General features: G+C 45.0%; 1 protein-coding gene across 3 annotated transcripts in view; it reads right to left on the reverse strand.

The window, feature by feature from the left end:
• Window positions 1-12,572, reverse strand: part of LOC139048144 (mitotic checkpoint serine/threonine-protein kinase BUB1-like) — a 373,386-nt gene that overhangs the window by 265,379 nt on the left and 95,435 nt on the right. The window lies entirely within an intron of this gene.

Genomic DNA, 12,572 nt, shown 5'->3' on the forward strand with positions numbered 1-12,572 from the left:
TGGGTCATGTTTTTTTTGTTGTCTATTACAAACGTTGGCACAGGGAAATTGTACAAAATTGGATCGTATCAGCAAGGTTCTACTGTATTCCTTCTGTCAGAAAGGTGGACAGTTAAGGTACAATCAGGCTGTCTACCAAGTTGACATGTCCCAATTCCCCGAGTAAGTTTTCCCTGAGTGGCTTCGTAAAATTCCCTGAGTGACAGAGAACTTTGACGAGCTGGCACCGTGTCACCCTATGCTGTCACTCTCTAGCAAGTATCTTAAAAACAAATAAGAACTACTCAATCCAGTTTTAATAGTAAGGAGTGGTGCAAAGAAAACAGAAGGGAGGGGTTAGTGAAATGCAGAGCAAATAAAATACCTTCGAAAAAAAGATAAATTCCATTGCGAATCGACTTGAGCATTCTAAAATTCAAATAAAAAGGAGATGCATGTAGAAGTAAACATTTTCAATAAGATCTATTTCTATGAATTGATAGCAAGCTCATTCGTATGAGGCCAAAACTTTCTCACAAGTGATATTCTCTCTCGCAACAGCTTTTTAGTAAATCTCAACTGTTCTCACATATTCTCAGCGCACGCACAACGCCCGAGTGTTGCGTTTTTTAAAGAGTTTATTTTGTTTGCACAAGGGGCACCTGCATCTCGGCATCAGCCATCACTTTTTTTTTTTTGTGAGCTCAAGCTTCTTTGAAGACGCAGTGGCACGCTTCCTTCCCCGTTCATTCTTCAATGCATAGGTCCTTTCTGTTCTCGTCTTCCTTCTTTCGCGCATTTGCCCCACAGACTATTTGAAACATCCTCTTGGTCAGTTGTACAGTCAGCGTCCGATTTCTCAGATTCCCTTGGGGCCGCGAAAACGTCCAAAACATAGTGTACTAGTTCGAAAAAATGAATGCACATATTTTACTGCCCCTAACCAGGCCCCATACCAAATTTTGCTTATGTGCTGGAAGTTGTTACGTGTTTTTTAAAGAGCGTTCTCCTGCAGAAAATTTTGCAAATCGGCTCATTAATAGCTGAAGAAATATTTTAGTGCCGCCAACCCATGATTTAAGGAGGCGAGCTTCACTGCCAAGCAGGACACTCTCTCCACTCGCCCCATCTAACCTCCGCAAGCGAAATACCTTCCCTGCATTCTCCCACACAGGACCTTGAGGATCGCGTGACACATACAAGGGCCCCCGGGAGCCTTCATTTTTTTCCTCCTCGCTCTTTTTTTCTTTTCTTTTGTGACAATGCGCACTTGCACTGATGGTGTTGCGCGCGAGCTGTTGTGATTGTCTTGTTTCGCGCAGCACACGATTTTGCGCGCTGTGTACGAGGACACCTGACTAGCTGTGCAAATCAGTGCTACACGAAAACTGAGGCAGACAAGCGGATCACAGAGCATGATCCCGCGCTTTTGGTGTCTGTGCAGGTGATTGCACGACGTGGGAACAAGCAGATGAAACAGAAGTGCATCTCTCTTGCTGCGGTATGAAGTGAAACAAAAACATGCAGACATTCAGTTTGTGTGTTTTATTATTTCTCTAAGCTTTACTTCGTCTATTCAAGCAATATATTATACAAATAACAGATCCTGCCTTGAATACCTAATTCATGAAGTCATGTGTCCCCACGAGCGACGTCACAGTGCAAACATGTGTACATAGGCGCACTAGCAAGTGTACGTCATCCTCTGGCTTGGTGCGCGGCGGCCGCAAGAAGGAAAAACGGCGTTCGGTTCGAAATTTCAGGTCTTTCTGTGGTGCATAGCTATGTAATACTTTGCAAACACGACTGTTATCACACAATGAATGCTCTGCGCTTGTCAGCTCACAATGCCCAGACCTGCTGAGGGGTTCTTTTGGACTCAAATCGCCACAGGCACATTCGAAAAAGCTCTGAATGCCTGCCAGTATACTTACTAGGCATATTGGTGCTCGTACTATGACAGGAGATGGAGGGTGCACGCATGTATAATTTAGGAATACATACTTTGTACTGTGACTATTGCCCCTTTCCACAATTATATTTCACCGCGTAGCACTATTGTACTAAGGCGAAGCTGACTTTTGGGAACCGGCATTATGCAACGCATTGTGCTTTACGAGCTTCGAAGACAATTACGAGGACGACAAAGGCGAAATCGATGATATTTCTGACAGCGGCGAATTGTTTTAATAAAGAACACGGCATCGAATAGCAAGAAGCTCGGTAGCGAACATCGAAGCAGCTAGGCCTAGTGTTGCCGCGCTGGTGGCTACTGCTGCTAGCAGACCTGCGTGCGAGAGAGCCAGTTCGAGGCGGCGAGGTAATCAAAATGGCGGCAGTGGTGGCTTTGATTAATGCGATTTCTGACCTGCAGTCACGGCAAAAAGTCCGGAAAATCGGATGGCGAAGGGTCCTTGCGTCAGGAATTTCAGACGTACTTATACACTGACTCTATGGGGTAGGTAATCGTGCCGCAAAGCTGTCCAAATTATCGGGTGTCCGGAAAGCCGGTCGTTGAATGTACACTGGCAACTCCTCCAGCAGACGACACCGCGTCAAAGTAGATTCTTCACGATTCCTCTCTGTTACTCGAGCCAGCAATAGCGCGACTTTCGTTCTCTTTCAAAAAAATTAAACCCAATTTTCCCTGATACAAGCACAAATTCCCCGAGTTTTTCCTGAGTATTTTCAGACTATCCAAGATACCTGAGAATTCCCGGTTCTCCCGGTTGGTAGGCAGCCTGACAATAGACCTAAATATGAAAAAATATTTAAAAATATTTAAAAATAATTTGCTCTCGGCATTACTAGGTGTTATTACATTAAATAAGTTTGACATGGCTCAAATCGGTCTAGAGCATTCATTCTTGTAGCACACCAAACTTCGATCGTTTAAAATTTTTGGATGTCAATTCTTATAAAAATGTGACCCTACTGACACATGTGCTTGTTTATCAGGTGACTACATTTCACCGCCTAACAAATGTTATCGCATAGTGCTGGACATGCCTGCATGTAACGGAAGATTCTCGAATGTTATCAATGGTTCTACCCGCTGTCTGTTGTCACCAGACCGTATGTAATCCGATTTCATGTATGCACGATGCAAATGGTGTAGAACTTTCCGGAAGATACGCGGGCACCAGCGATAACTCTGGAACCTTCGATGACCGACGTATAAAAGCCGATGCGCTTGACCTGCTAATCAGACTTCCGACGATCGCCAACTGTGTTCACCGCTATCATTGCACTTGAAGTGTAGCCCGTTTTTGTGGGCATAGGTTCGCCCAATAAAACGCTAGTTTCGTCAGTAAAAGCCTTGCTGCTTTTTTTTCCGTCACTACTACATGACATCTGGTGGAGGTGCTAGTGCGTTCATGTATCGAATGCCCCCTGAATGCCGTGACCCAAGCCCGAATGCAGAAGCCAACAATAACGTTGCCAAGAACCAGCGAGGGAGCGGCAGGCTGCAAGTACTGACCCTAGAGCACGAATTTTTGCCTGAGACAACCATGAATATCATCACCAAGTCAACCCCAATGGCAGCCCCAGCGCCCCCCATCATGCTGCAACAGCCCAGCGAGCCACCGACCTTCCGTGGATCATCATTTGAAGACCCAGAAACCTGGCTGGAGACCTATGAATGAACCGCGACCTTCAACAACTGGGACTCGAACGCCAAGCTACGAAATGTCTTTTTCGCATTGGAACAAGACACCAACTTTCCGTGAATCATCATTTGAAGACCCAGAAACCTGGCTGGAGACCTATGAATGAACCACCACCTTCAATAATTGGGACTCCGACAAGCTGCGAAATGTGTTTTTCGCATTTGAACACACCGCCAGGACGTGGTTCAAGAATAGAGAAGCCGCCTTAATGATGTGGGACCTGTTCCGAAGCGGCTTCCTGAAAACATTCACAAGTGTCGTATACAGAGAACAAGCCCAAGCTCTACTAAAAGCCAGAGCGCAGCTAACCAATGAGACCATCGCAACCATCACGGAGTAGATGAGCCATCTATTCCACCACGCCAACCCAGAAATGTCTGAGGAGAAAGAAGTCTGCATACTCATGCGTGGTGTGGAGGAGGAGCTTTTCACCGGAATAGTATGAAGCCCACCCAAGACTGTCAAGGAGTTTCTTCACGAGGCCACCCGCATCGAGAAGACACTGGAAATGAGGAACTGGCAATTCAACCGCCGCGCGAACTGAAACTATGCAGGAGTTAAAGGGGAACACGTGTCTTGAGGCGAAAAAAATCACGAAATGATCGACTTTTTGAAAATAACGTTTTCAGTACCTACAGCTACTGTTCCGTTAATTCACCAATTTTCACATCTCGCGGAAGAGTATTTTGCCTGCAATATCAATTTATAACATCACTTAGCTGAATTCCGTGCAAGAACAACCCTTTTTATCGCGGCGTGTAGCTCCTTGCCTATGTGTGATCGCAGCCATCTTGGTCTCATTGGAAAGAGGAGCTTTTCTTCAATTTCCCGCCTAAAGTAACTCCGCTGGCTCGCCAGTGACGTTAAAAATCCGCTAAGAGGAAAAAGTCCGAACGTGCAATCCCATTCGCCGACTAGCGCGCGTGATCAGAAACGCGTGCTGTGGTTGGCTGTGCAAGGTTCCTGTCGTTTGCTCCATTCCGCGGGCGATGCGACGGTACGTCTCGGTTTGTGACAAATGTGGAACGATGACCGATCCACCGGGGAAGTTCACCACGAGGCACAACTATGGCAAAACGAAGAAGTGATCAGCTTATAACTTTCAAAGGCGTTCCATTCCTTCAGAGAACATCAATAATCATCCTCATCGTCCCCTGCTGAAGTAGGCCTAGCCAACTCACCTATGAGTGAGTGTGTTCCGGACAGCAGCCGCATTCGCCGTGACACTGCAAGGTTGCAGCGTGCGGATTTGCTGCAGAGGGAGGTGAATGCTCAAAAGAACTTCCAAGTTCTTGCGTCAATGTCAGCGACAAAGTGGAAGTTGGATTTGCTCATTCACGCCAACCGCGTTGCAGCCGCATAGGTCGACGCTATCGTCAGTAGAACTCCGTGAACGTACTGACGTTTGTCAAGTGCAAGGTGTGTGGCGGTAGCGTTGCAGTAAGCAAAAGCGAATGGGGATATGGCCTCGCCACGAAGATTGTTATCATGTGTGCGTGCTGCAGCGATATAGCATCAGCGTGGAGCTTGACCCGCGTGAATGACAACCTTGCCGCGCGCGCGATGCAAGCCACCAGAAATCGGCGAACGACGCTAAACAATGTTTTTGCCACATTTGAGTGGTCGTAGTCAGAGCGACTACATTCCTGGTGGCTTTTAGCCATTTTCACTGCAACAGAGTGCAAACTTATTTCTGCACTTTTGATTAAAAGTGAATGTATTTCTTTTTACTCGTTTTGCCAAAACACCAATTTTTTACTTCTTGCCGATCTGCAGCAGCAATATCTCTGCCTTCAAGGCAGGTAGAGCCATAAATTTTGTTGTGGCTTATTTGTAGCTGAGTTTGCAAAGTACAGAATGGTAGGAACAGATATTGGAATTTATGTTTAAAATTTTTCAGTTCTGCTTTAGATGACAGTAGGGAACTCATATTTGAAACAGTGAATATTGAATTGCTATAGAGTTACTAACAGTAGTTATATCAATGGTATTCCTACCATTGTGTTCCATATGTTTTCTAGTACTAGGCATGTGACAATATGAATTTTTGCGGCGCGGGTATTCCCTTGTTTCTGCAAATGATGAACAATGAATTTGATTTATCTCGAGAAGTAAATGGCCTATTGGAAAAAGAATGACACATTTGAAATCACCACAAGAATCTTAGTAAGGTTCGAAAGCTTAATTAATATTGATAAAAAAATTAATACTATATCAATAGCAGTGTCCCCCCTGAAAAGGACTGTTGTCGGGTTGTTACTGTGGAGAGAAAGCGAATGTCCTCGGCAGCTTTTCAAGCAGCTGCAAAGTGGAGGCAGCGAGGAAATCCCCATCCAAATTATTCCCCTAGAGCCTTCTGAGCTATTGGCTTTGACAATTTCATGCATCCAGGAGAATAAAATGCTTTTTTCACACGGTGGCTAGCTTTTTCCACTTTTCTCAACACGCTTGTTTTGGTAATCACCAATTTTCCGGGGGGGGGCATAGTTATTTGCCTAATCATCCAATTTGAATAATTTTGCTATATCCGATAGCTAGGCCCCCCAAAATTATGGGGTTTAACGTGCCAAAACCACTTTCTGATTATGAGGCACGCCGTAGTGGAGGACTCCGGAAATTTCAACCACCTGAGGTTCTTTAATGTGCACCTAAATCTAAGCACACGGGTGTTTTCGCATTTCGCCCCCATCGAAATGCGGCCGCCGTGGCCGGGATTCAATCCCGCGACCTCGTGCTCAGCTGCCCAACACCATAGCCACTGGGAACCACGGCAGGTGCTAGGCCCCCGGGAGTGCAGTCTATAATACCACATTTCTGCACCTTGAAACATATTGAAATTTTGAGGAAGGTAAAAAATATATACAGTCAACGACCGATTTTTCGGAGTTTCTAGGGAATGTAAAAACGTCCGAAAAAATAAATGCATGTTAAAAACTCACTTTTTTTTCTTTGTTTCTCGGATCTAGAGGTAAAGGGCGAACTACCACGTTTCCAAAACCCTGCCAAAGCATCAGTGAACTGGCTATAAAAAACACATTCAATAACTCCACATGCAGCCGACTGCCGGTTTATTATGTACATGTGCATCGTCGGGCAGCCGGTTTTATTGCTGCAGTGGCTTGAAAAACTTTTTGATTGTTTGGACGGTGTTCTGGTTGCATGCGATCATATTCACTTCGATCTGAGCAAGGGTCATGTCAGCACTATACACCGATGAAAGAGTCAACAGTGCTCGCGTCAACTCGGCGCTTGTAGGCGGCGCAGGCATTCGCTCCTCATTTTCAACATCGGAGTCTTCTGAATCCCCCACAACCTGACTCCTTGCTCCATGCCGAACTCCTTGCTCACGTCAGCCTGCGATGGGCCGCTCACAACTTGCTTAATAATGGCGGCTTTCTTCTCCATCGTTAACCGACGGTACTGTTTTCCGCGCTTCGATGCCATCGGCGAGGACGACGAAGACGGAGTGGGGGCTATCGAAGGCAAGCGAAATCCTCAAGTTGCCAACAGTGGAGTTTGCAGACGAGCGTCAAAGCACCTAGGCCTAGCGTCGCAAAGCACACTTGACAGAACAGCACAACCACACACCACGCTAGCCAAAACTAAAGCCTCTGTATTTACGCGCCACCGGCGCTTTCTTAAGTAGCGACAACCTTTGTTGTGCGCCGCCTTTTCCCCTCACACCAAATCCGGTTCCGGCATTTTCGGTTCCGGCGTTTCCGCTTCCTGGAGTTGCGCTGCGAGAATTTCCGCTCCGATTGCAGAGGATGGTGAGACGCCCGTGCTAAGCAACCGTTGATTATTTGAGTTGCTCGCACTAGCCATTCCACCAAGCGTCATTCGTGAGCATCTACGCGCTTGTTTGCATACACTGCGCCCGCACGCTTTGCCTGTCGTCCTCTTTCGCTGACAAAGTGCGGAGAGCCATGGGCTGGGGCTGCATCATCGGCAGCTGCATGTGTCCGGCATGTTGGAAATCACCCGCCCCGGCGCCTCTCGGCGATAACGACCTGGAGTGTATCACCTGTCCGGAGCAAATCGAGGAGATTCCCGCGACGGCGAATTCCACTACGCTTTGCGAGGTATGTACATTTCGCTGCTCATGTAACATGCTTAGGCGAGGGTGTATATCCTGCTTCCCAAAATCAGTCGCTTTGTTGCCGGTGCTATAACCGAAACTATAGAGTGTCGCCATAGTGTAACCTTTACTAGACATCTTTTTGTGTGCAGTAAACGCGACCACATTTATACTGTTGCTCAGGGATGGATGGGCCTTAGCAGCAACATTCATCACTAAGCAATATTAATACACAAAGTGACATTCATGCCGATGTACTAAATTCTATTCTGCACCATCATGTTTGTTTCACAAGCAGAACATGTGCCATATTTCCTGAAAAAGTTATGCAATGCGCCTTGAGTTTGGGAGCAGTTTATTCATGCTTGAAATAAGGGTATATTGAAAAATAAGTATTTCATATTTGAAATAAGAGTAATAAATAATATTAATCGCAGTTATGTAAATAGCACCTAATAGCACATCTAAAGTTCAACACATTGATGTGTTATACATGGCTCTCATTTACACCGCTATTAAAAATAAATGCTGCCTGCCATGCTAGGTCATGAGGGAGGTAGTGCAGTATTCGGCCACTACCTCTCTCATGATATCCGAGGCGCAAATTGGAATCAACTAGTGCAAGACAGGGGCAATTGGAGACCGCAGGGAGAGGCCTTCATCCTACAGTGGTCATAAAAAATAGGCTGATGATGATGATGACCTCCCACATTTATGTTCACAGTCGAGTGCAGTAAACACTTCAGATGTCTCATAATCAAATAACTTTGCATGTGTTTACTGGTTCAGACCATACATTTGTTTACCAGATGTTACAGGGACAGCAAGATAGCAGCAGCATTGCATACACATGGTTTTGCAGATATAAGGACATTGTTGTACCTCAGTGTAGACATTTGGGTTTGTTGGTATAACATGTTCGCAGATTATTTTCTTGTGTGAAAAACACATGGACATAGAAGAAAGAAGACACACACAGGCACCGTGCGCCTTCCACATCCGTGTGTTTTTTGCACACAAGGAAATTTGCAAACATTGTACCGGCTAGTTATAAATATGTATGCGTGCACTGATGATTATTGGTACTATTAAAACTCGCAGGCCCACTTCACTGAGAATCAGTTTTACCCACTGACATTGCACAACTGTGATGCTAAATGCACTGCCACCCCCTGTCTTCTGCCACATGGCTCAAGAGCAAGGTAAGAAGCCATCCGTGTACAAATACATTCACTCAACTGCCTACACATGTAGTATCTCATGCTCTTTTGATATAAATAATCATCAAAATTAATTGCACTCAAATGCAGGTGCAAAGCAAGGCATTGACCATGCCTCATCAGAAAAAGGAAACATGCCGACGCAAGGTATGTTATCAAAGCAAGTTGTAACGCAGCTGCCTATAGGTGGAAATCATTTACAAGCTTCAAATTTTACTACTAATCTATGTAATACACTCAAATTACAGATGGCTCTCAAAATGTTGCACACATTAAAGTTACATCACAGTGCTTCAGAGGATTGTGCAGTCGTGAGCCACTAACTTCTTTGGCCACAATGCAAGGTATGTATGCTCCTCCAATGCATATTAATTTAGGAACTCTCCAGGCCGATAACATTTCTGTGTTACATGGCAAAATGCCATTGTATGTGCTTCAGCAATGTGTAATATAGGAACTTGCCCAATTCTTTGAACTGCTGAATTCAGTAAACATATATTTTTGGTATAAGCACAAAAAGGTTCACATGGAAGCCGACACATGCGCTTGTTGCATGCTAGTCTGAATGTGTAGACTTCTATACCATAAATATTAAGCCCAGTTGTCCATCCTTGTGCAAGAAACCTCGTCCTGTACTTCCTTATCCTTAATCTAAATACCCTTTGAATACAAGGGGTATTCAGTTGCTGCACTGACGAGGGAAACTAGGAACACATCACAATACTAGCCTTTTTCTGCAGCCACTCTTATTGATGCATTTTTAATCTAGTGAAGTGCATTTGTTCATCGTTGTACTTTGTACACCCACAAGCTTATGAGCAGGTGCTTTGTTTCCAATTCAGTTTCCAGTGCAACAAAGCCAGGGCAATCTCTTCTGAAGCCAAAAGTGTGTGCATCTAGATTCAGCCTCGGGCAGGTGCCACAGCTACCAGGCAGAAGTGCGAGCAAAAATGGTACAAGTATGCTCATATTATTGCTATTGGATGTGCTTTACGACTTAATTGCAGGCATATTTTCAATGTGTATTATATAATTGAATGCTTATTCTCATTTATAACCTTCAGGATTTGACCTTGTCTGTACAAATCCTGGGCAATCGCTGTTGAAACGACACCAGGAATCGAACCTGCAGCAGGACGGGCAGCCAGTGACTTGCAGCATGCACACTGCCAGTGAGTATAAAGTGTAGTGTCATTGACACATCAATGTGCTCTACAAGTTCATAACAGGTAGTGCAAATGTGTTTGTATTTGTGATCTTCAGTGGCCAGTTTTCATCACATACAACCTGGGCAGTCACTCCTGAAAGCACACTGGGCAGTTCATGCACCCAACATGAAGCTAAATAGGCAGCCAGCAACTCGTGCTCTGGGAAAAACTGGTAAGTGCTAACAAGGCTGCTAGATGTGGTATATTTTGCTTAAGTTATGCTGCAGATATATATTGCATAAGTGCCTATCCAACTTTTAGAGGCAATTCTTCCAGAAATACTACCTGGCCAATCAGTACTACGACAGCAGCAAATAAATTGTGTGCAAAGTCCAAAGCAGGACACACAACCACCTGCTAGCACTTTAGGCAAACGTGGTAAGTTAAATCTGACAAGTTATCGTACTAGACTATTGGGCATGATATGTGCGTTTGGTCAGTATGCAACAGCCATTCAAACTTCCAGGACTTAAAATTGGTACTGGCCAGTCACTGCTAAAGCGCAAGCAAGAACCTTGTGACCTAAACCCAATAAAGGATTCACAGTCAATTCGTTACTGGTGGGATCACAAGAGGTTAGTGTAGATGAATAGCCCTGCACAACTATAGGGCTCGAGTCTGCTTTTGAATACCGCTGCAAGTATGTATTTGGCACTTATAACTTTCAGAGTCCAGCAGCACAAGCATAGGCCAAGGTCAATTGTTAAAGTCACGAGCAGGTGAGGATAGATAAAAACATGGAATGTGAAGTTCATGCGTGCAAAGTGGTACTCCATTTGTGTATGTGACTGAGAATGCGGACTGCAATGGATCATATGCTGGATTATTTTCAGAAACAAATGCTGAAACAGAGGCAGCAGCTGATATATTGCACCTGAAAAGGAGGCTCTCTGCATCACAGCGGGGAGTCAGTGTATTGGAAACCGAAAACAGGAATCTCATGCAGGTATACAGTGCTATTCCTGTGACACCCCTTTGTGAATTGAACCTTGATTGGGATGACTACAGTGGAACAGGTAAAAGGGAAAAATGGACACAAGTAGTAGCACAACCACCCACGGTAGCTTAGTAGCTATGGTGTTGCGCTGTTAAGCATGAGGTCCCGCAAACAAATCCCGGCCCAGCAGCTGATTTTGATGGAGTCGAAATTCTTTTTCTCTGCCATTTCACCAATTCCATCACAGTTATACCATGTTCAAACTTGTGCAACAAGCAATTCTTGTGAATTTCATTTTGATGCATTGCACATACAGGTACTGCAGGCTACCTAGGCAGCGACCAGGCACTTTGTCTGCAGAAAGGGACAATGCGGGGTACAGCATGGAGCACGGAAACTGTTGTAAAGGCACTGAAGCTAAAGCTGTCATGCCGCTCTCAAGGATACAATGTGGCCCGTGAACTGGGTATGCCTCTACCATCAGAACGAACACGACAGAAAAAATTACAAGGGTTCAATTTTGCTCCTGGACTGCTGTTTGAAGTGATAGATTTGCTGAAAATTAAGGTGTGTACTGTTCCTAGTTATTCACTCTCTTCCTATTACTCACTCTGTTCATATAGACTCACTATACCTCTAGCACTAGAGATGCAATATTGAGAGATGCGATAAACATTCGTTCATTGTTAGGTAATTGTGAAACTCATGTATGTAGCATCTTTCGTTGTTCTATTGTACAGATGGTCCAGCTGTCACTCAAGGAGCGTCACGCAGTTCTGATGCTAGATGAAATGCAGATTAGCAAGGGTCTGGACTTTGACTCATCTACTGGGACCCTGCTGGGAAAGCCAACAATACCCTTGACCAGCAACATAATTCCGGAATCTTGCTATGCCACGCATGCCCTCGTCTTTATGTTAGGAGGAATTTATAATCGGTGGAAACAGACGGTAGCTTATGAGTTTACTGGTCATTCTTTCCGAGCTGACGTAGTAAAGGAAAAGGTCAGTACGATCATAAGTGCCTGTGAAAATGCTGGTGTTATAATACATGCTGTTGTGACTGACATGGGGCCATGCAATCAGGCACTCTGGAGGCTATTTGGCATCACTGTCACAAAAAAAGCTCGAAAGTGCCATGCTCCACACCCATGTGATAGTAACAGGCGGCTATATTTTATTGCCGATGCGCCACATGTGTTCAAGAACTTGAGAGGGCATTTCACGAGAGGACACAAAATTCACCTTCCAGAAGATATTGTGGAAAGGAATGAACTGCCAACGGCAGTGGTCTCCACAGACCATGTCGAGCAACTTCTTGAACTGGAGGAAGACAATGAGTTCCGCCTGGCCCCAAAATTAACCAAAACCTGTCTGAGCCCAGGGCATTATGAAAAAATGAAGGTATGCCCTGCATATTTGCTCATACATCATGACACCGCTGCTGCTCTGTACTGCCACGTCGAAAAGGGCAATCTTG

The sequence above is a fragment of the Dermacentor albipictus genome, chromosome 7, assembly GCF_038994185.2.
Source record: "Dermacentor albipictus isolate Rhodes 1998 colony chromosome 7, USDA_Dalb.pri_finalv2, whole genome shotgun sequence".
Taxonomy (NCBI): Eukaryota; Metazoa; Arthropoda; class Arachnida; order Ixodida; family Ixodidae; genus Dermacentor; species Dermacentor albipictus.